Raw genomic sequence first — 25,940 nt, 5'->3', positions numbered from 1 at the left:
CTCGATATTGGGATCCTATTGATTGATGGCACATCCCGTGGACTGGTGTGACTCGCATTGGTCATTTTCTATGTGATTAGATTAATATACAACAATAATTGTATTGTGTCAGCTGCAAAGTGAGAGTTGTGACATTGTCTGCAATCAGCATGCAAAGGCCAAACTTTCAATTAACAGCAGAGGAAGCTTGAATCAAACATCTATGGAAGTCTACTTAACATCAAAATGTCAGTAGAGGGACGGAGATCACTAGGACCCTCCTTGGCAATTCCTCCTCTATCCTTATCATCCCCTGTTATTTTTTTTATTTTTCACATAGCATTTTATGTGCGTCTGGCAAAGTATCTTCTTTTCGATCTTGTAAAAGGAATATACAAAAAACAAGAAACATGAAAAATAATATGGCGAAGGTGTTTTATCAACTTAACCTAGCCTTCGCAAAGGCGGAATATGCAGCAACTAGTGATAAAAGTATTACCAGCCATCGGGGCCTAACTTTGATGATAATGAAGTGTGGGGAGGGAGGCAAAAATTTTTTTAATGTAACATCGTTGATAATAATAGTGTACGTAGATCAACGGAAAATGTATGGGGCGCGTGCCTTTTTTGCTTCTTGTGGTTACAGTTGTGGTACGAGTCTTAAGTGTTACAAGTTGTTGTACGAGTCTAAAGTGTTACAGTTGTGGTACGAGTCTAAAGTGTTACAAGTTGTGGTACGAGTCTAAAGTGTTACAAGTTGTGGTACGAGTTTAAAGTGTTACAAGTTGTGGTACGAGTCTAAAGCTCTTCTGTCATTGATAACGTTTATAAAAGACATGTAAAAAGTAAAACAAAGAATAATGATTAACTTTCTCAAGAGTATTGATTTGAACGATATTATACAACCACTTGACCTACTTCAGTCTAAGTCATGTGGCTTTAATCGGATAGCAATTATAATCTACTTTAGCTGATATATACTACAATCTAAAGCCAACTTACTGTACAGGTAATGGTTTGAATAGTTAGGAAGTAAGTATCAAGGGTCATCTTTATCTCTGTACTGCTTCGTCATCACTTATTTTAATCATAGTTAAAATTAACTTCGTGGTTTACAGTAACAATAATTGTCACAGTTTTCGATGTCATTCGATAAACAAATCTCCAAAAAGAGAGTAATAGATAACTTGATTATCTATTAAAGAGATAAAGAGAGGTGGACCACGTTGACTTTTGTACACATGTTTACAATAGTCTACATAGTAAATAATGTGGTATTCTTCTAGCGAACAGGTGATGTATTTATTCGTAAAGATTTGTCTAAACACGTGTTATGTTTTGTGGTGATATTTGTGTACGTATTTGAAAAACAAAAGTTTATAACATACATTATGTTTCACCATAATTTTGTGAGCATACATAGAATATGCCACAGATATACACAGTATGTCTTGGAGTAGCTTTATTTTTGTTTTTTACTAAGCACAAAAATGTACACAGGGTTATCTAAACTCTGCCCACAACAAGTATCGAAGCTCGATTTATACTGTTTATGCCTTCGGACTTGGCTTTAAGCCACGTTGGGGAAAACTGTTAATTTTTACTTGCTGTGTACGAAATGGTTCATATCGCATATTTTTACCAAAAGAGTTTTTTATTTCGTAATAGAAGAATAAAGATTTCTTGAGCAATACTTATTTTCACTTTACTGAAGCTCCCTCAGTGGCACAGCAATATGTCTGCAGTTAAAACGCTAAAACCGGGTTTCGATACCCGTGATGAACAGAACACAGCTAGCCCATTGTGTAACTTTATACTTAACTATAAACAAACATATTACTGAAAGCACTTTCTAGCCATTTATATAATTTCGTTTCTTTTTATACTGGAAGCCAAATCAATTAGACACATTTTTATTAAGAAAACACTTTATGCATGTATACTTTATAAAACAACTTAAACATATGTATTTTGTGTTTTAACCTTTCAATATGATGTACCAACATTCCTTCGTTAGGAGACATGGTTTTGAGTTAACCTAAACCTTAAAGCTATTGTGTCATTGACATTCGATCATTGTAGTCGAGTCTTCTGTCTTTGGTCTAAGTACAAACTACAATCAGTTTTCACGTAGCGATATAAAAAGAAACCATTGAATCTTATTATGAAGTTATTCTTCCTTAAAAAGTCATTTAAATCTAGCACGTGTATCAAGTGTTAACGGCGAAAAGTTGGTATTTTCTTTCTCCACTTACAACTGTATAGACGTTAGAACTGTGAACAGTCAATTCCGCTGTTTTGTTCAAAGTGGCTGCTGCTGACTGCCTTACTCTCTTCAACAGATATAAACTGTGGATAGTTATACCAGATCCTTAAAGTCTCTGACTTGAATGTTTAGCCAGTACGTTGCACAAAGTGTAGCTCACTTTGAAGATACCAACAACCTCGAGCACTCATTAGAGTATTGTAAGAACAAGCTCAAAGTGCCATTTGAAATTTTCCAAAAAGAAATCGCGTACACGAAACATTTGAGAAAAGTCACGTGCGTATAACCAGTTGTTAAAAAAACTTTGAAAGATATTTGTTTGTTTTGCATTTTGCGCAAAGGTACACAAGGGCTATCTGCACTAGCCTTCTCTAATTTAGTAGTGTAAGACTAGAGGGAAGGCAGCTAGTCATCACTATCTGCCGCCTACTCCTAGTTATTTTTTTTAGCAACGAATATTGGAATTGATCGTAAATATATAACGCCCCCACGGCTCAAAGGGAGAGAATGTTTGGTGTTACGGGGACTCGAGTCCGCGACCCTCAGATTGGGAGTCGAACTCCTTAACCAGCCGGCCATGCCGAGACGGAGTGAAAGAGGTAAATCCATAAGAGCATGCCATAATTTGAAGAAATTACCATATAAAACATAACGTCTCAAAATGGTCAGGTTTATTAGGTCCTATAACGCTTTTTAAAGGAACGTATTCGTAAGGCCATTTCGAGGTTTGAATGTGGGTACAGTAAATATAACGTATCAAGTTCCAAAAGGATCAGGTTTATTAGGTCTTGTAACACATTTTAGAGAAGTGTATTCGTAAGAGCATTTCGAAGTTTGAACGTAGGTCATAGCAAAAATAACGTTGCAAAATTAAGTAGGTTCAGAAATATCAAAATCCATCAAACCTTAAAAAAGGACATATACTTACAAACATGAGAAACTTGAGAGGAAGGTTCCAAGGTTTAATGAAATATAACGGTTTATTAAAATTTGTAAATATTGTTCATGTCACAAACGCTGTGTCATATTGCATGTTATTACACCTCATGAATTTGACTTTCTTAATTAATCCCCAAAAAACACACATATGTGAGAGCAAAATAAATAACTAATGTTGACCTTTCGTTAAAGAATAACTGATAATGCTAATCTATTAATATTATAGATATTGTTTGATATTGTATACCATGACCACAGACACATATTATTATATTTTATCTGTAAAGAAACTCCTTTACAAATGTACTTAACAAAAAACATTTTGAGTTATATTATTCTCTTTATAATTGTCACTAGTACCGGTACTGAATAAACCACGTGACAAATGATTATATACTTGACAATAGCAACACAACCGAAAATAAAGAAACATTCTCCATACATAAGAGGTGATATTGCTTTTACGCAGTGCTTATATCCAACATTAAGATATGTTCTTTTTTTAAATCAGCCTTCTGAAACATAATTCAATTAATGTCAATATTGTGTAAAATATTCCTTAGTCTTATTGACTTCGACTCTCAGCCTAACTTCCTTCGACAACAACGTATTAAAACATGTTTATGATGTGTAGTTAACACTCGTATCGACAAACAGGCATGAGTTATTCATCGAGGAGTTTATTTTGGGTTTAGCTTTCTCCTTTAAAATATCTTTATGTTTTCATACTTTTTTGTACTTGCTCCGAACAGTACGTCACTGATTACGTAGCCAGAAAAGGTTTACTGTATACGTTAAAACTACAAGAGACAACATGTTAAATTCTGATTTTCAACTCTTTGTGTAATAGTACGTTTGCATAATTGTTTAAAAACAAAAAAATTGTTTTTGAATTTTTATCATTCAGTGAAAAAAAACAATATTAGCTTTAAGAATACTAGCTTTCATTTAAGAGTTCCATCCCTTTCTTTTAATGCTGGACAAAATCCTAAAGAATTTAACTAGTTATTTCTCTCACTAATTTTCATCTCTTTCCTTACGTGAGAAAACCCTGTGTACAACGATAAAAAGCTAGTATGTTTTATAGAAATATATATATTATGTTCACGCCAAACATGCTCGCCTTTCAGCCGTGGGGGCGTTATAATGTGACAGTCAATCCCACTATTCGTTGGTAAAAGAGTAGCCCAAGAGTTGGCGGTGGGTGGTGATGACTAGCTGCCTTCCCTCTAGTCTTACACTGCTAAATTAGGGACATCTAGCACAGATAGCCCTCGAGTAGTTTTGTGCGAAATTCAAAACAAACAAACAATTATGTTCACAGAAGATGGCTAACAGAAGCTGTGTACGAAGACTAGATTAATAAAGGCCACATTACCTTCTGATTTGTGGAAATTTAACTTCTGTTGTTATTTTTAGGAGTAGAAGCTCATGGGTTATTTGTCCTCTTAATTTGTCCAACCAGCCGAAAATGTATTATTTAGTGCGAAAAATCATTAATAAATTAATTAAAACACAAATTGGTTTGCTGAGTCAATTGTTGAATAAATATTTCCTGTTTGACATAACTCCAACTTTACTTGTTCTTTAAAAAACCATTTTAGTATCTTATCCAACTTCTCGTGTCACAGACTGAAAAGGTATGAAAGCGATGTTATATATATCCATAACTACACCTACTTCACGAGTGTGGGATGTCTAGTGTTATACCGCATTCTCTGTGTCATAGATACTTAGAATTATACCTTTCTTTCCTAGTCATGAATTTCTAGTATTTACATAATATTCCAAGTCACGGATATCTAGAGATCCTGAGTTATACCTACAGTTACGACAGAAAGTGTTCGTACCTCTGCGTCCCGAGTAGTTTTTTTGCTTATAACATAAAAAAGTATCATGATTAGGCTAATAGATGCATAATATATTATAAATATTATACTAATACACATCTACATAAATTTTTATGTAAATTAAACGACAAATAAACTGTTTATAAACAAATAACCAAAAATAGGAGGAGCAGAAAGTGTTCGTACATTTCAGAACGTGTGAAGAAAACTGATATTCCCGTAAAAATTCTGTTTAGTTTGGCCAATAAACTACATTATACCATTACAGAACTAGACACTCGGTTCATAATTATTGGAATTTAGCCAGCAAAAAATGTACTTCCGGCAATTTAACGCCGTCTCTGTCATTCTCTGCTTGGTCATCATGTCGAACACGAAACAACTGTCCAGTGATTTAAAAAAAACCGAATTATTGTAAAATACAAGTCTCGTGTGTTTCTTTCCGGTATTGCTACGCAACTCAATGTGCTGAAATCTACTGTTCAGAGTTTATTTTCCAAGTTTACAGGATCAAATGCTAACCTCCCTCGGTTTGGACGCTCCGCCAAAATTCCAGAGAGAACCAAGAGGAATGTTCTCAGAAAAGCTAGCAGAAACCCTCGTTTAACAAGTAATGACATACAGAAGCTGGTAAGGAAAACTGGGGTTGAAGTAAGCACCTCTACAGTTACGAACATGTTACGCTCTTCTGGGTTCAAAGCATGCCGTCCTCGTATAACTCCACATTTAAAGCCTGTTCATTTAGAAGCACGACTGATGTATGCAAGAAAGCATGTAGATAAGCCCTTTAACTATTGGAAGAGTATTTTTTGGTCAGACGAGACTAAAATCGAGCTTTTCGGCCACAATAATGTTTGAAATCTTCCAAAGAACACCGTACCTACAGTTAAACACGGAGGTGGCTTGATCATGCTATGAGGTTCCTTCAGTTCTTCTGGTATAGGCAGCCTTCACCGCGTCAACAGAATCATGAAAAAAGAAGAGTACGTTGATATATTAGGCACTTATGTCAAGAATGATGCTCGGAACTTGCGGCTTGGGCGTCGCTGGATCTTCCAGCACGACAATGACCCTAAACACACATCGAAATATGTGCAATCCTGGTTGCAGAGAAACCATATAGGCATTCTGGAAGTGGCCATCACAGTCAACCGATCTCAACCCAATTGAAAACGTTTGGCATGAGTTGAAGACCAGGGTTCATCAGCGTCATCCGACAAACTTGCAAGAGTTGGAGGTTTTCTGTAAAGAAGAATGAAAGAAAATACCAGTCGAGTACTGTCAAACGATCAGGGAGGGCTATGAGGAGAGATTGCACCAAGTAATTCACCTGAAAGGTACACAACTGACCATTAAAGTAGACGCACGAACACTTTCTGCCTCTCCTATGTTTGGTTATTTGTTTATAAACAGTTTATTTGTCGTTCAATTTACATAAAAAATTATGTAATGCGTGTTAATATAATAATTATAATATACTATACTTTCATTATTCTAATCGTGATACATTTTAAGTTACAAGTAAAAAACCTACTCACGACGCAGTGGTACGAACACTTTATGTCGTAACTGTGCCTCTTACGGTGACAAATGTCTAAAAATACTCCTACTTCTTAGTGTCACAAACATATAGAGTTATAACTACCTCTTACTGACACAAATGTCTAGTATTACATACACACTTCTCTGTGTCACACATGTCTAGTTATACCTATTTCTTACTAACACAGATGGCTCGAGTTGTACCTACTTCTCAGTGTCACAAATTTCCAGTGTTATACACACACTTCTCGTGTCATAGATGAGTTATTTATATAGAAATTCTCAAATCTATAATTTTGATAACTTTTTAACAAGGATAATCTTTCATTATATGCTGTCAAGTGATGGCTATACATTTCCAGCGTATTCAGCAACTTAAAATGGGTTAAGATATTTTACTATCACACAAAATGTACCCGTGCGACGCACGGCGATAGGTTTATGAAAGCTGTTTTTTTCTGTAATATACCAGTTTCTGTAATACACCAGTTTTATTACAAAGATTGAAAATACAAGGTGCTCGGAAAGTCACTGTGTACTTATATATTTATTAACAGACATGTTTCAATATAGAATACAGGGGGTAAATATGAATGACAATTATAAACAATGTTGAAAGTGACCCCCGTTGGCATCAATACATGCCTACAACCTTCTTATTTTGATTCTAAACACCGCTATCAGTTGCTGGCTTGAAATTGACTGAATAAAATATGATTACGAAATTGCACAGTGACTTTCCGAACACCCTGTACATAAGAATAAAATTATTCATGTCCACTGGAATTAATTATTTAAATATCATGTGACTTATGAACACTTCATTCGATATTAGTGTCTATCTTGAAAGCATGTATAAAAAACGTGTGAAAAAAAACCCTCTTAAATTAACGGGATTTGAAAAAGGAAATTCAAAGGTGGAATTAATGTTTTACCAGTTATGAATATAAATAGTCTTCCTGTTTTTGATTTAAACATACTAGTAGTAAATTAAAGTACATAGACTGTATGTTTAGTTTTATGTCCTATATAATACCATCAATATCCCTAGTAGTTGCTCTCCCACTAACTGATCTATATTTAACATTCACTGGAGCTTTGAAAGTATGCATTAAAAAAAAACAACTCATTTTCACACATCCCGAATTTCAGCTGGCGATGAAACCATTTTTGATGGGTTTAAATACAAAGTTTAGAGGAATTAAAGGTCAAATAAACAAACTTCTCTAAACTATAGTAAGATTAATGAATAAAAAGACTGGAGTGAATGAACATTGAGGAAATTCGCGAGTTCATCATTCAAGTACAATCTTAACAGTAGTTTCAGGTTCAAAACAAGCCAACATTTTGTACTTCTGATATTCTTGTCTTCTCACAAAACTTTAAAAACTGTGTTTCACTTTTATTGATCCCATTGTGATTTTACAGTTTTTTTTCAGCCTAGAGATGAACATATTCTTACATAACTTAGAAAATGTGATTTTAAGAATCCTCAGTATTACACGTATCGTAGTACCGAATATGTACACATAAACATGCAATGTTTAAATTTGTAAACTAACAAAAGTTTCAACACTTGTAAACAGGTGCAGAAAAATAATTTTGAGACCACTTACTATAATAAAAAGTTCAAATATTTTTACCAGAAAATTCAGGATAAGAATAAATTGTAAGATATTTGTTCTAATTACTGGTGCCTAAACAAAGCAGAGTTGTTGTTTTTTTATCTGAAAAATGTAGACATCGAACACATTGTACCTTCCAGTTCTTTTAGTTTTTGTTTAAGTAAATTGATCTAGTTTGGTCGTTGTTATGCATGAAGTTCTTAAAAAGTTATCTGTGCTCTGTCTTTCACAGGTGGCCCAGCATGGCCAGGTGGGCTAAGCGTTCGACTCGTAATCTGAGGACCGCGAATTCGAATCCCCGTGGCACTAAACATGCTCGCCCTTTCAGCCGTGGGGGCGTTATAATGTGATGGTCAATCCCACTATTAGTTGGTAAAAGAGTAGCCCAAGAGTTGGCGGTGGATGGTGATGACTAGCTGTCTTCCCTCAAGTCTTACACTGCTAAATTACGGACAGCTAGCCCTCGAGTAGCTTTGCGCGAAATTAAAAGAACAAACATTCACGGGTAACGATACCATAATTTTAGCGTCGTAAATTTGCAAACTTGCTAATGAGTTATTAGGGGTCCATATACTTGAAATGCTAATCACCAGTTAATAAATTAAACTAGTTTCACGTGTTTTTTTTTAATGTATGTTTAAGTCATCTTTGACAGTTAAACATTTTAAAAACATTTTATATCGTGACTTAAAATCTGAGTGAAACCAAAACGAAAATTAGAAAACTACTAAATTTACTAAACTGTTAAGAAAAACGCTTCTGGTATTTTACTGTCCAATTTTGAACATCTAGTTTTGTTTTCTTAAGTACTTCTTACCTAGTAACACTCCTACATTTTTCTTCGCCCTGGTCAGCTGTTTTCACTCGTTGTTCGTCCTCACAATTTAATCACCACAGTTAGAAACTTTGGAAACCATGAGGGATTAAATCACTTCTATCCAAAACTTACTGCCATTGCAACAGCTATCGATTACCTAGAACATAGTGATTTGATTAGCTGAAAACTTTGAAAGGATCCATAATAAAAACTGCTGCATTGTCTGTACCTTACGAAGCTAATTATCGAATATATATTAAACCTTCTTGGTGTTAGGGTAAACGTAGTTGCATGTATTAAACTTAGAGAAAAGTGAAACTGACTACAATGTAGTATAGGGTTTTATACTTATATACGTACACGTGATTAGATAACAATAAAATTCAAGCAGTGTTTAGAACAACTAACCTTTGGACACGATATATCAATATAAAGTGATCCAAAATCAATAGATAAACTAAACCGTCTTTGCTAAGTAGTTACTTTTTTGCCAGATTAAATATGATTGTTTACAAAAATCGAGTTCTAATTACCATTTCGATAGATCAGCCGTGAAATTACTGTTTTATACAGTTTTAAAACTTTGAAGTGAGTTATTAAAACGAACTTTCTAAAGAGTAAATAAGATAAATAATTTTCGCTGTACACTTTACTTTCAACAGAAAATATTAAAAGGTAAACAATAACCAAGAACTGCCATTAATCGACTTGACACCCTACTTGACAATCATGTTTGATAGTCGTACGTGAAGTGTGTCTTCTGTTATCATATAATATTTTAGAATAAAGGGTTTCCCAATTAAAATTGTTTTAGGATTATCATTATGTTTTAATATAGTTCAATTACATTTCTGTCATATGACATATCTTGCATAATGTTTGTGCTATTTATTTTAATATTTGCTCTTACATCCATTTGTATTCTGATAAAGTGACACATCTTAGCCCTCCACTGGCTCAGTAGTATGTCTGCGGACTTACAACGCTAAAAATCGGGTTTCGATACCCGTGGCGGGCAGAGCACAGATAGCCCATTGTGTTGCTTTGTGCTTAATTCAAAACCAACAACGACACATCTTAATAAGTTGCCTTAATAAGTCTGAATTATAAGTAAGAAGTAAACTAACTACAAAATGCATCTATAACCACTCTGCCCTAAGTAATTAGTTGGATATCCTTGCTACTGGTTGTCTGTTTTGAAAAGATAACCAAAATCTAGAAATGAAGATTTGGCATTTGAACGTAGCATTAACTCTAAAAAACAAAATGCAACATGCTTTGTTCTTTGTAGCTGAAAGAACACTATGAACCTTTCTCTTTTTTATATTATAATCATATGTTTGTGTAAAGTCACATTTAAATAATATAAATGAGTTGCTATAATTATCAGATATTCTACGACTATTGTTTGTTTTTGAATTTCGCGCAAAGCTACTCGAGGGCTATCTGCGCTAGTCACCCCTAATTTAGCAGTGTAAGGCTAGAGGGAAGGCAGCTAGTCATCACCACCCACCGCCAACTCTCGGGCTACTCTTTTACCAACGAATAATGGGATTGATTGTAACATTATAATTTTCCCACAGCTGAAAGGATGAGCATGTTTGGTGCGACAAGGATTCGAACCCGCGACCCTCAGATTACGAGTCGAACGCCTTAACCAACCTGGTCATGCTGGGTCTTCTACGGCTATAACTGGCTTATTCTAATTCGAAAGTCGGGATAACAAGTTTTAGTATATTTGTATATATCAATGACATTTATTGTGTAAAAGTAATAGATTAAGTAATTTAGTAAGGAATAAGTTACTGAAACAATTGCTCATAAACACATAAACTTAGATAAATTATTGAAGTTGTGGTATACCTAGAGTCAATCCTAACCTTTTATAATTTCATTTTGGTAATATTTATAGCTTGTTTATAGTTATAAACTTTGGTTGGCTGTAAAAGCCTACTTTTTGTCTAAAAAGCTTATGTCTATAAGCTTACGAATATCACATCTTTGTGCCGCCAATATTAGATGAATCTGAAGAGTGTGACATTTTTGTGCCGCCAATATTAGATAAGCTGACGAGTGTCACATTTTCGTATCGTCAGTGTTATACGAAGCTGACAAGTGTCATATATCTTTATACCACCAATAATTAAACGCATCTGATAATTGCTATATTTTTGTACCAACAATATCAAACAGTCACTGTGTCCTCGTGAGTCTGTTATCAAAAACTCCACTTATTAAGTCCTTGACAATCAAATATGCATTGGAAGTGAGTATTTTGTAATAACTTTGTTCTTCGTAACAAGGGCATGGTATCGATGCTTTTTATGTAAAACTTACGTGTTTTTGTCTATATATCTCGGTCTATATCAGTTTAACTAAAATATAGATATCTTATTTCGAAAGTTGATGGGGTAGTTAAAAAGTTATTTTGAATTTTAGTTTAGTGTATTGCAACCTCAACTCAGTTCCAGTCCTATTACAGTAGAGATAGATCCCTGTAAAGAAATCTAATTGTTGGTAATGTCGGTTTGAAGGTTTGTAAACAAGCATTATATACTTTCGTGTCGTCATTCAAGTTTAACGTGTGTTAACCAATGATTCTGTACACTATGTCTAATCAGCTAAAGTCCTTAAGGACCAAGAATTTAAAAGAAAAAATATTTGCATCTTTCTCTCACGCAAGTCAAACTCTCAACATTATCTAACAACTCTAATGAGTTGATTTTTTTCTTATGAATATTTTGCTTTTCAATAAAGTCATAGATTCCCCTAATCTTACTGGACTAGGTTACCTATGGGATTCACATAACAATAAACACCACAGAATGATTTGATTGACTCGTATTATATTAAACTTAATGTTTAATGGGTTTTCCTAATTAAAACATACACGTCTTTAATATTATTACCTGCAAATTTGCTTTCTGAATAGATACATCACTCTAAGTTCGGCCTGGCATGGTCAGGTGGTTAAGGCACTCGACTCGTAATCCGAGGATCGCAGGTTCGAATCCCCACCACCCCCAAAATATGCTCACCATTTAAGCCATCGGGTGTTATAATGTTACGGTCAATCCCGCTATTCGTTGGTAAAAGAGTACTCTAAAAGTTGGCAGTGGGTGGTGATGACTAGCTGCCTTCCATTTATTCTTACACTGCTAACTTGGGGACGGCTAGCGCAGATAGATCTCGTGTATCTTTACGGGAAATTCAAAACAAACCAAACTACTCTACGTTAATCTACAGTATCTTAGTTTATTCATTTATTTTTACCTTAACGGGTGGAAAGGAGGTTCCTACGATCAGTTATTTAATTGTTTAACCTGTGACCCACAGATCTAACGTATAGTAAGAAATACTAGGGTTGTGCATTGCGTGTTTAGGACGTTTGCAATACACTACGCAAAAGTACAGATTTTTGTTTCTCACTACGTCACCTTTGTGAAACTTAAAAGAACTACATTTAATGACAAACCTTTTATACGTATATAAGGTATCAAAAAGTTACTTTTGTATGTTAAATGTCATTGCTTAAGAAGAATAAACCTGACGTAGTTAATGATATGTAAAATTCTTTAATCAAATAAAAAAAATTGAAATTGTGTTTGTTTTTTTTGTAAAGCTACACGTCAGACTTTCTGCACTCTATGCAACAAAATGACTCGAAACCCGTATTTTGAGAGTTTAAATCTGCCAATTCATCGCTGGCCCACAAAAATTGTAAAATTACTTTCATTATCTATTTTAAAAAAGAGTATTTTTGAAACTTTTATTTGCAAGGTAATTTAGCACTTTAGTAGCACAGCGATTTGTCTTCGGAACTACAACGCTAGAAACCGGGTTTCGATACTCATATTGGGCAAAGCGCAGATAGGCCACTGTGTAGCTTTGTGCTTAAAAACAAAACAAAAATTAACTCATTTTAAGCCCACAACAGTATGTCTGTGTACTTACAACGCTAGAAATTGGATTTTGATACCAGTGGTGGGTAGATCACGGACAGCCCATTGTGTAGCTTTATGCCTAATTACAAATAACCAAAAAGGTAATTAAAGTGATTAGTTAAACATTCTGTCAAACGACGTCAGTACATTTGCCCAAATCTTCAAGTAGTTGTTTGTAGACTTAGAAAATCCAGAAACGGCACACACGAAAACACATAAGCCTTATCTTCGAAAGCATGTCCTCTATCGATTCATTAATTTGAGATAATTAAACTAAGCAGTCAGCATAAAGTCATTAATGTAGGAGAATTTAAATGATTTTGCTACAACAGATTAGTAACAATTGGTTGCTTTCGTAGTTTTGCGGAGATTGATCTGGTAGAAACCAAATGGGTTCAGTTTTTACGCCAACAGTGCTTCATATCAAAGATTAATATCTATTGTAAATATGTCTAATACGTTGGATCCTCTCCAATCCTCACATCAAACATGTACCAAATTTTTATCCAATATGTTTCGATATTATCACAGTGGATTTCTTAATAAAATAAATAAAAATGTTGAAACTGAGGATAATCCCTAAGCATGACGTAATAACAATATAATTTAAGTTAATCATGAGTGGGTGGAACAAAGTGCCTACCCTAAGTCCCCACCCCGGTAGTACAGCCGTAAGTATACGGATTTACAACGCTAAAATCACGAGTTCGATTCCCCCTCGGTGGGCTCAGCAGGTATCCTGATGTGGTTTTGCTGTAAGAAAAACACTAACACACACACCTGCCCAAATTGTTACTTTTATTACGTGGATAAAACAATTCAACAATCTTAATAAAATAGATAAAAGATGCTTTGTTTGTTTGTCAAATACAACTTTTATGTTGCAAGACTTACGTCGAAGACCCGTCATATTAATCACTACTATATTATATAAATATAAAAAAAAAAGAAATGACCAATTGCATTTGCTATCGTTAGACTTTAAATCTTTCTTTATATTATATAATATAGAAAAAGCAATCAACATCTTGCCAACTTTAATTTGTAAAACAGTTTAATCCAAACTACTTTATTTTAGAATCATTTTAATACTATTTAGTAAAAAATAAAAGACTGCCAAACATCAAGACGTGAAAGTATTCATTTAACTGTAGGTAACACCTTAATTACACTGCACAACAATTTTTTGAAAGGTTTTGCTTCCTGAAAAGTTTTTGTTGATTGTGTCAGGAACCTGGTGGGTATGCACAAATATAGTTTTGGTTTTGCTTCATCACGTAGGAACTCTGAGAAATACAGTTAACTGTTTACCGGCAATAACGTATTTAATTGCGTTTATGTTTCTAATACGCTATTAAGTTCGACATAATTAAAAGTGTTTTGATTTTGATTTTCGTTTGTATTCAATGGCCGGTGCGTCACGTTGCAATGTCCAACAGTATTCAACAAGCATTGACAAATTCCAGTTGCCCTGATATCGTTTTTCCATTGTAGCAATGTCTTAACGAAACTGAAGATTTCGATGAAACGGTACGTGATGGGCAAATTTGGATGTGATTTTCGTGATCAGCAGCCAAAAATTTATAAGGAACACCCAACAGTGTTCAAGAAGCAAAAACTTTGTTGTACAGTGTTATTCATGTAATTATTATAATTCTTCCTTTCCGCGCGACTTGTTAAATATCACACAAAACATTCATATACAATAATCTGCATATTTTTATGTCTATTAGATTATTTTCGGGTTGTTTGTTTTGTTATTGTAATAGAAAAATTGGTTGAGTCAATTTAAAACCAAATAACATCTTAAAACATATTGCTTACCATAGAAGGTAAACGTCATCGGTTTTTTGAGAGCATTACACTGTGAAACACAAGTTTTGTTCCTGGATAGTATCTGTTAGTTATTAATTGCTTACGTTATAAAAGTACAGAAAATGGCCATTTTTCATTTAAAACTTTGCTTTTGTGACCTGGATAATGAAGTTTAGAAATTAACTTATTTCCTATGTAAAAACGGGCAAATTTGCACATTTTCATTTACATAAGGTCTAGAGAAAACAACATATGAATCAAGATTTACATGTATTTATAATAAAGTTACACAAAAAGTGTTTAGAAGTGAGTAGTTTTTCGAGAATTGCGACTGCAGTGTAAATCACTTTCACGTATCAGCTCCCAAATATAGTCTCCTATCATATTTATCTAAAAACGGCTCGTTTGGGTTCAGAACACATTACTTACTACATAGTGCTATTAAACAAATTACTTACCACGTTTATTGATAGAATTTATTTCATTCTAGTATTTTTATATAGAGAAGTATTCAAAGTGAGCGGCAATTTTATTGCGGTAAATATAAATCACAATTTTCATTTTTTTTCTGTGTGCTTCGAAGAGTACTAAGACATTCTGACTTTAGTAAGGTGAGAGAAATTGTACGTTTAGCTGTTATGTATCGGAGTAGATATTTGTAATATTGATTTAAGATTTATAAACTGCAAATCATAGGTCTGAAAGTTTGATATATCATGATCAAATGTTTAAAGAAGAGTAAAAAAGCATGAGTAAGGTTGGAAAGAGATATGGTTAACTAAAGGGGTTAGTAATAAGAAGTTAAAATACATGCATACACTAATGTGGTAATAAGAGTAACTTAGTTACAAAAACCTAAACAGATATAAATATTTAAAATATGGTCTTGAACCGGTGTTCCTTCCTTTTGACAATTTTGTAAAATATAAACGGTTACCACTAGCGAAGTGATAGCACGTACTTTTAAACCCTCGATTTGTTATGTGAACTTTATTGTTATATGAGTAAATATCCATGAAAAAAGGGTCTCAGAAGAAGCCAGAATCTTGTACAATATCTTTCTTGTTTGTCAAAAAAAAAAAGTAAAGTTATTCAAAGTTAGTTCATATTACTATGCATATATTTATTTATTGGCCATCCAACAAGTTAATGTGTTGAATATGCCAGATACTTCTGTTGTTGAAACTCCAAAACGCGAAAAAGAAACGAAAGATTGGAGTTTGCCTATAAATACAAATTGTTCTGATATAAATCTACATATTTGAAAGTATAAGAACAAACAAACTATTTGAAATAGAAAAACCTTATGTTGCAAAGGTATCAATTAAATGTTCAATGTAGTTTTTATGAAATTGTTTTAACAAAATGTGTAATATGCACGAGGGAAGTGTGCAACGGAGAACAACGTGTGCTTCAAAAATTTACATAATTGTTGCTTCATTGTCTCTTTTGTATTAACCACAAAGTTATACAAAAGGCTGGCTATCTGTGTTCTGTCCATCATGGGTATCGAAACTGTAGACGTGCAGCTGAGGGAGGGTTAGTTGATAATAATGTGTATTTCAACTTTCAACTATATCATATACTTAACTAAGGTTCGTAGTATTATCAGGTACTGCTAGATTTTAATGAGTAACATTTTCTAGGTCTTCAGTTTCCGGAACTGAACTTGAAGTACAGGATGTAAGTTTAAACACTTCCTTAAAACTATATAGTTTAGTAGTTTGTTTTTTTTGATATATGCCAGTCTCCCACTAATTATTATTTTATTATTTATTTTACCTTCAATTAACTTTTATAACAAATTTTATTTATATGTATACGTCTTTTTGTTTTTCACAGCGGTTATGAATATATCGCTAAAATATATTGTTTTGTTCTACAATTCCTATCAACAGATGCCATATTAAATCTTCTTAGCAGGTAAGTTTTTACTTATAGTGTGATTTAACTTTCTTTTACCTGAAAGGTTTTCACAGGTCCCCTGCTATAAATTGATATAGTTCGAATAGTTCGTGACATTATTCGTTGTGTCTGAGAAGAAACGACTAAAATGATGAATCGTGTCTCGCTGTGTTAAACATTATTGAGGATTTACAAATAGAGCGAAATAAAAAATATATTTTTGTACATTTTCCTGCATTTTCTTAGATTTGGATGAAAACTTCTTGTGTGTCTTTCCTTGGTAAGCGAGTTACGACTCCAAGGTAACCCAGTTTTTGTTTTGGGTTAGATTATCTTTTCTAAGATTTGGTTCTTAAGACCTGGATTTTCCTCTGGCATTTTAGTACTTTAAATCCTTAAAACAGACAAATAATTTTGTAAAATATTTTATTTATAACACCTGTTATTAACTTCTTTCTTTAGTTACTGTCTGAGGATGTTCAACTTTCTGATAAGCTCAGGCACTTATTCAAGATTTCCATTTAACGTTCACTGAAGAGATAGTATTGGTGTAAAATTAATTAATATTAATTAATCAAAAAGTGATATGGCTTATATATTGTTGCTTTATTAAATTTCCGAGAAATAAAATATAATAATTTTGCATACGTGATCCAGACTGGATATTCATTCTGGTAACAAGTACTTCAGGTCTGTTATGAGTTTTTGTTATCGTTACTCAAGCCTGGCATGGTAAGAGAGTAGCCTAAAAGTTGGCGGTGGGTGGATGGATGATGAAAACTAGTTGCCTTCCATCTTATTTTACGCTGACAAATTAGGGACAGCTAGCGCAGATAGCCCTCGTGTAGCTTTGCGTGAAATTCAAAAACAAACAAAAATCGTTGCTCAAAGTAACGTAAAGTAGAGAATTTTATCGTTTTAAATATTTAGTGTGAAAATAACATTGAACACTTGAAACGGTTCAGATGATTTATAAATACAGAAATATGCATCATGACAATAAACGTGCATTTCATATAACTTCAACTCCCCGCTAGTAGTGCAGTAAGTCTTCGGATTTGCAACCCTAAAATGAGGGGTTCGATTCCCCTCGGTTGGCTCAGGAGGTGGCCCACTATGGCTTTGCTGTAAGAAAAACACATACTTTGAATTATAAATATAAACAAAAATTCTCGAAAACCAAACAGGGATTAACAAAAATGAAACGCTGTGCAACTCACTTCAGATAAAAGATTGTACTTTGTACTTTAGACCCCAGCAATGTCGCTAGTAAGCCAAACCTAATCAGTCCTGAATTACGGTGAAAGATAAAGTATTCACGTGAATGAAAATATTCTTATACTGTTTGTGGTTCAGAAACCAACCTACATATAGAGCATAAAGAAATATCTTATCAGTAGAAAGTGTAAGGTCATGATTTTTTATAACAATTTAAACCCTTAAAAGAATACGTAATTTTATATATAGTATTTAGTGAATAAAGGAATAGATGTTGTTTATGTAAGAACTTAGTTTCAATACTTATTTTTCTAACAATCCTGAATAGTTATTTATACTTTCACGGGCTGGTTATGAATTTTTTTTTACATCACAAATTTTGGGTATTACAAAAATAAAGCAAATTTCAATATTAACCTATTTAAACGATTATAAATTGAATGAAACTTTCCTTTTGTTCACTTCTTAAGGTTACAAAAATAGACAATAGAAGGTCTTATAGTTTGCACTCCCATTACGCTGTTTTTCTGTTGTTCATACTTAAAATTGACACATGAGAGATCTAAATTCATTTTTAAAAAGTGCTCATTATGTCCGTCATCTTAGATTCATTATTAGATTCATTAGATTCAGTATTTTAGTTTTCAGTTTCTACCTCATCATTACTATCTAAATATTAATACTGACTATCTTCTGTATTTTAATTTTCAGTTTCTACCTCATCATTACTATCTAAATATTAATACTGACTATCTTCTGTATTTTAATTTCCAGTTTCTACCTCACCATTACTATCTAAATATTAATACTGACTATCTTCTGTATTTTAGTTTTCAGTAATGTTTTATCACAATCTCTACAATTGCAAGAATCAATTCACACATTACATTTAATTTTTTTTACAATAACGTGAGTTGGCACTTTGATTTTTCCATACAAGTTAATGTAATCATTTTAAGAACTTCAGTTGTGCTAGTTGCTGATTTGTTCATTGAACACCGTTGTCACTTTTAATTTTCATCAATTATTCATCCAAGATCATATAAAGTTTGAAAGATTTTCTCATTCTTCAGTGACATTATTTGACAATTTACTCTGAGTGTATAGAGATGTAGTTTTTCTGTAAGAGGTAATAAATAATATGATTCAGCTACTTTTGTAAAAGAAAATTTCTTAAGCGACAAGGTTCTGGTATATGAATGGCCATAAATGTCATACACAACCTTACTGTTTCCTAGATGAAAATTTTGGACAAACTAATGATCCTTTATTTGTTTACTTATTTGTTAATTACAAAGCTACACAATTGAGTATTTGTGATGTGCCCATCAAGATGCCTTCAAACTTTCTATTTAACCATTGAGGATCCAGCGTTTTTCCAAGTCTGGCTAAAATACCCGTGTTTCTAAAATTAACGAAAAGAGATTTTATTACCTTATTGTCTTGTAGCCTATTATTTTATCAAATACTAAAGATATTTGATAACAATTGGGCTTGTTAAAGTTTTAGAGAAGGACACTGGAAACTGTACCCAGATTACATTAGCTAAATTTTTCCTGATATATTTGTGTATAATCATCATGACTATTTAAGACATTTATCTTACTATTTAACTCAGATATTCCAACTAAAACGAAGTCAAATTGACCTTCGTATCAATAACAAAACTGTGGTTTTGTTGTCTTGATCGCTTGCATGAATAGATTTGAAAAAGTGCCGTTAGCTTATATTATTTACACAATAGCAAACCATAAAATGAAAGTTAAAGGAGGAATGATAAAATTCAGTACTCTTGATAGTTGGATATTGCCATCCTGGATATGGGATGTTGGATATCTCAACTGTAATGAGCTTGGTGGAACTACTTTTCATAATACCTATGGTGGTAAAAATACCTTACATTATTGGGAAATAAGTGAAGAAAAATATATTAAAAACATAGATGTAATTCAGACACGTTATGATTGAAGAATAAGTCTTATTTTAACATTTCGAGTTCGGGTTGTTATTAAAAAATAAAAAATATGATCACCTAGAAACATAAAGCTTAGGAGAACACTGGATTTACTGTGGTCATTTAGAAGCATAAATATTAGGAGAACACAGGATTCATAAGTCTTTAGGATATTTTGTTCAGTTGTAAGCTAAACATTTTTATGTTTCCAAACCCAAAATGGAAACTGCATCTCTATTTAAATCTCAAACGAAGGAAAATAGGTCAAACAGAATCGTGAAAAGACAACACTATCAGATTGGAAACCGATTTAGTAATTAATGAATTGTCTTTTGAATGCAATCCTTCCATCTTTACCAACTACACATGGCAAAATGTTTAAGACATAGTTTTTATTACCTCAGATTTCAGTCAGCAGTCTTACACAGAAATATAGAAACAGACCAGCTGAATTTAAAACTCTTGTGCTTTATTGCATGAGTGAAGAGTTTTGATTTATTTGTTTTTATTTGCTTTTCATTCATTTTAATAATCCTTATAACATTTCTGAGATTTGCACTTTACAGATACTTAATTCTGTATGTCATGCATCAGCGTACTTGAACACAGTACTTTAAAACTCCATCAAAGCAAACAAATAATTTGGAAGGCAGAGTCTTTGGGTATTTCTAAACTCCGATACAAATAAAGAACCCATTAAAACAAGTCTTAGGGTTACCTCCATTACCATTGAGAAAATTCAAAAATAACAAAGCATAAGTTTATTTTAACAGTTAATAGAACAATAATTAGGACATTGCAATCTGTAGCCCTCATTTTCACATATATTGTAACGTGTACGTCAACGTTTAAAAGTAAAATATTTTGAAATATAGAACAATAGATATTTATGTTTCTAGATCAAAAAAGAAAGAAACGTATGGTATGGTTCACACATTACATCTTTTTTCACCTGCAGTCCGTTCTGGCTATTCTTCTATTTAACCTTTAAATTCAATGCAAACTTTTTAAAATATGGACCACATGTGTGGCTATTGATATTTACACTTGTGCTTCTTTAGCTAGCAGAAACAGACAAGCAACAAAGAGTACTTAATAACAAAACCATAGCAATATAGAGGTACTTTTATAACATGAAAATACAAAAGTTACAATACAATGACAACATTTAACGTCGAAATTTTAAAATGTTCATTACATATAATTATATCAGAAAATGCCATTTAAGATTTTAAAAAATCAAAGGTCTTTAATCTAAAAAACTTAATCATTAAGCTCAAACAGTTGAACATTCATAACATGCATTTAAAATGACAATACTATTATTCAGCAAAGAAAACTAATACTATAAAGGGGTATTAAAAATATATTTTTCCAAAGAGCAACACATTCATAGCTCTCCATTTCGAAGCAATGAGTTGATAACAAATAAAATTGATGGAAAAGAGACTACACTGTAGCTCGATATCGTAACAAAACATTACATCATTGAAACGTTATAGGTACAGGTTTTGTTTTAAATTTATTAAAAGTTTGCAATCAATACCTATAGGAGGTAATTAGTAACTAAACTTCAGAATTACTTGTAGTCCTTTTTTGTCCAAAAACGAGGATCTAAAATTTTTTTTTAAATGCCACAAAAGTTTAAATATGAACATGCCTTTTATTGTACATTTAACAATAATAAACGGAAAACATCCACCAGACTTCATAGGATTTGAAAAGGAGATAAACAGGTGTAAAGTTACGATACAGATATCAAATATGATAAAAACAAACCGTATCATCAATGAAAGTAATGATTTTACTCAACTTAAAATTTGAACACTACAGTTATTGTCACGGGACCACTATGATAGCCATTTAAAATTCACAGTAAAATTATACGAAGTAGATTTTGGTCTTAATCGCCCCATTTTACTGTATTTTTATATATAAGGTGTAAAACACCATCGCTTTACTTATGTTTAATAACAGTCATTTCACCATAAGGTAAGATACTTTCAATCTCATATCAAAACAGATTAAACTTCTTGAAATTTACAAGACTATGATATAGAAAAATGAAAAGTACAATACTTTTTAATCTCGTGGTAATGCAGGAAAACATTTTATTTTGTTTTACAAAGCAATTATTTCATTCATGAATAAAGCACTTTAGTTTCACATTGAAATAAGTAAAACATGTTTGGTTGTACAAGTTAAGCAAAGTAAATAAAATGCAATACTTTTGATTTTCTACTAATAGAAGCAAAGCATCTTTGACTTTAGAAGCTATTTACTCTGTTTTCAAGTGTCATTCTTTGAATCCCACATTTTAAGCGGTACATGTTTGAACATGGCTTGGCATGGCCAGGTGGTTAAAGCACATGACTCGTAATCAGAGAATCGCGGGTTCGAATTTCTGTCACGTCAAACCACTTCACCTTTTTAGCCGTCGGGACGTTATACTATTACGGCCGATCCCAATATTCATTAGTAAAAGAGTAGCCCAAGAGTTGGCGGTGGGTGGTGATGACTAGCTGTCTTCCCTTTAATCTTACACTACTAAATTAGGGATGGTTAGCACAGATAGCCCTCGTAGCTTTGCGCGAATTTCAAAAATAAACAAACAAACATGTTTGAACCTACAAAACGATTACTTTGTACCATTTAATTCTGTAAAAATACTTCTAAAACACTTTTAAATTCAGTAAACTAATTTATTTTCATTAATACTTCAAATGAAGCACTGTAAATTATAATATGTTAACTAAAATAAGACACCTTTGGCCAAAAAATTAAAACATCTTTTGTTTCCAACGACATGAATTTTAAGACAGTATACTTTCAAAAACTTAAAACATTTTTACTTTTACAGTAATACAAGTTTAATTATAAAATAAAAGTTTAAATAACTCAGAACATGACCTTAATTCGTCGTTTACAACAGAATATCCAGTATATATGTAATATTTTATTGCTGATAGTTGTTCTTCAGTTATTCACCTTAGTTTTCACTACGTTCTTCTTGCTTAGGGATACATTTTTACGTATCTGATAAGTCTCTCAAGTAAAAAAACCAAGTTATCTTGGTTCAAATCTTTTGCCTACTTTTGTTCATTCTAGTACGTGACCCAAGCTTAAGTCAATTTTGTTACCTGGGCCTAACAATGGTGTTTTAAATGAGTTATTTGTTGGAAGTAGCAAAGGGCTGAGACAAATGTTTGGACTAGTAAGGTGTCATTAAGATTGGCACTTTGATCTGTGATGGTGTCGAAGTTTATGCCTTTATTATTACACTGGTTGTTTCCACAAATGATTTTGACTTTGCTCTTAGATTTCAGGATCTTATGGTTCCACAGTTAAAAAAAGAGGTGTGCATAAATATCATTTAAATGGCTCCTAGATCCAAACTACCTACGCAGAGGCCATTTGATTGTTTGTGCTGGTTTCTTACTTTTCTCCTTTGGCTGGCAAGGGACTGTAACCGGTGGGGAGAAAAGGATAGTCTATAGGGCTTACAGTTCTATAACTCCTTTCATAGATGGCCTCAAAACTTAATTTCCAATGACCTCAATTTAGTCGCCATGGAATCTTAATGTCCAGACTATGAGGAACATCTTTAGTGGCTTCAGAAGAAAATTAAATGTCATAGACTTCTGTCAATAAAATGTTTTCCCTTTTTGGCTTCTTCTTGTTCACCATCTGGTCTAAATTGACTCCTATAGTCTTGTGTACCTCTGGGAATATTGCACGATCACCGAGATCACCAACATGACGTGTTTTATCACGACTGATAAGATGGTTGAGTAGTACTTCATGGTTGTAAAGGTGAAGGGAAAATATAAGTTATGTAGAAAGCTCAGAAATCTAGTCTTGAAGAATTAGAGTCAACAGAAAATTCACAGTCAAATTAGTTTCTGATAGGATACAAATTTACTTAATAGAGTAGGAGAGGAAGATGTAATTAGGTAGCTACAACCAAAATATCCTCTATAAGAACGTTTTAGACCTAAAATGTTAAAACTAATTTAATGTTTAAGTTTCATTTCTACAGACTTATAAATATATATACATGCACACTCAATAATGCCTGAAATGCGTAACTTGATGTTTTGGAACAAAATAGTTTGTTTTTAGTCCTACCACTTCTGCAGACATTGATGATGTATATCTGTGGCGCGTTACAAAGCATCACTTATAGATATGATGGTCAAACCACCTCTGCAGACATTGATAATATATATCTGTGGCGCACTACAAAACATCACTTATACATATGATGGTCAAACCACTTCTGCAGACATTGATAATATATATCTGTGGCGCACTACAAAGCATCACATATACATATGATGGTCAAACCCAATTTGGTATTTAGTAATTTAATAGCTATGGAACTTAACAGCCATAACTTGTTTACATACTTCCTGTACTTGTGGATTTGGGGAGAGCTAAACATTCCTTATAGCCTGCTTGAGAACAAGGTATGAATAATTTTATATGAATTGTCTACCTGTTCACAACCAACGCGTGCATCCCAGCTTTCCTGTGCCACGTGCATCTGGGAGAAGGGAGCTGTTGCTATAGCATAACCATCATGGGTTACCCTGGATGGTCATATTTTCCAGGATGCATCAAGACACAATGAGATAAGTGGTCATAGTTTATTATCTCGTCAAGAATTATGTTTTTTATACCAAAAGCTAAGAATGAAACGCTTAAATGAAATAAACTCAGATTATGTATTCTCAAGACAGATGGTATGGGCATTAGCGCTTTAATTAAAATAAAGTACAGAACAATAGAAACTGAAAATGGACTAAAAAGGTCGTAACGTTTTTCTGTACTTTATTCTAATTAAAGTGCTAATACCCATACCAGCCGTCTTAGGAATACATGCTTTACTTCATGTGGGTTTCTCTTCATTACGAAACTCAGATTATGATATGTCAGATGTCGAGTTAGCGATGTAGGGTTAAATTTCACTGTTAATCAAACTGCAAGTCATTATTTTCTAGAAAAAAGTATTCAATCCAGATGTATCACATGTGCCCTTCCTTACAGTAGAAATAATAAGTGTATTTATCTCTGGGATTGGCCATGTTTCATACAACGAAACTACTACTGGTGCCCTCTGCTAGTACAGTGGTATGTCTACGGATTTCCAACGCTAATATTAGGGAGTTCGATTACCGCCGATGGGCTGAGCAGATAGCCCGATGTGGCTTTGCTATAAGAGAACATACACACACACGCACACTAGTACTCAACAGACACGTGAGTTTTTTTTTGTTATTTTTTCGCCATTGTTTGGTTGCTAATGCAAAAACATTGTTTCCAGAGGAGAAAGAAAGATAAGGAATGCTAACTGGTTTCTTTTGCATTTCAATAAACTTAAGTCAAATAATTCATAAGCAATTTGGTACAATAAAAGGACAACAGGTAATTCTCAATTTTCGTCCTTAATCACCTTATAGAGGGATGATTAGAAAAGTTTAATCAGTTTGAAACAAAACTTGTACCCTATGATGTTTCAGTGATGTAATTTTTGTCCACAACATTAAATTAACTCGTGAAACATGGCAAACATAGTTTTAATAAATAAATAATATCCTCTCTGGTTTCATCATGAAGTCCAAAGTATATTCATATTATAATTAACACAAAAAATCGTGTTATAAAAGAACAAGCAAATGTGGTTAATGAAACATTCTTGTACACAGCAACACTTATTCAATAATATCCGTAAATTTCAGAAATAGTTAAAGAACATAAATCAACTTATTTCTATCTAATTAAAAACTAATAGAATATAGTATATACTCATAATTCTTATATTCTGAGCAAATTAGTATTTATGATTTAGCTTTATACGGACAAAGCCATAAGATATGCGATATTAAATGACTCAGAACAGAGAAAGAGATATAGCCACTTCATCAGTGTTATAAAATAGCCTCATAACACTAACATGTAGAAAAATAGACGTTGGGAATTATTGATGGTTAAATGAAATGAGTAACATCAGTTAGAAGATAGGAATGATAACAACTTTATTATAGGAGAACGCTGTGAAACTAAACTATACCATGCAAAGTGAT

The 25,940-nt window shown here is 33.0% G+C and overlaps 1 protein-coding gene across 2 annotated transcripts in view; it reads right to left on the bottom strand.

Moving 5' to 3' along the window:
* Positions 1-9,325, bottom strand: part of LOC143223235 (uncharacterized) — a 42,672-nt gene extending 33,347 nt beyond the window's left edge. For both annotated transcript variants that reach the window (XM_076450900.1, XM_076450901.1), the window contains exon 1: positions 9,019-9,325. The gene's annotated coding sequence lies outside the window, so the exon portion shown is untranslated. The remainder of the gene's footprint in view (positions 1-9,018) is intronic.
* Positions 9,326-25,940: the final 16,615 nt, after the last annotated feature.

This window comes from Tachypleus tridentatus, chromosome 8 (assembly GCF_004210375.1).
Source record: "Tachypleus tridentatus isolate NWPU-2018 chromosome 8, ASM421037v1, whole genome shotgun sequence".
Taxonomy (NCBI): Eukaryota; Metazoa; Arthropoda; class Merostomata; order Xiphosura; family Limulidae; genus Tachypleus; species Tachypleus tridentatus.
Note: the sequence above shows the minus strand (reverse complement) of the source record. Positions and strands in the feature narration are given on the sequence as shown.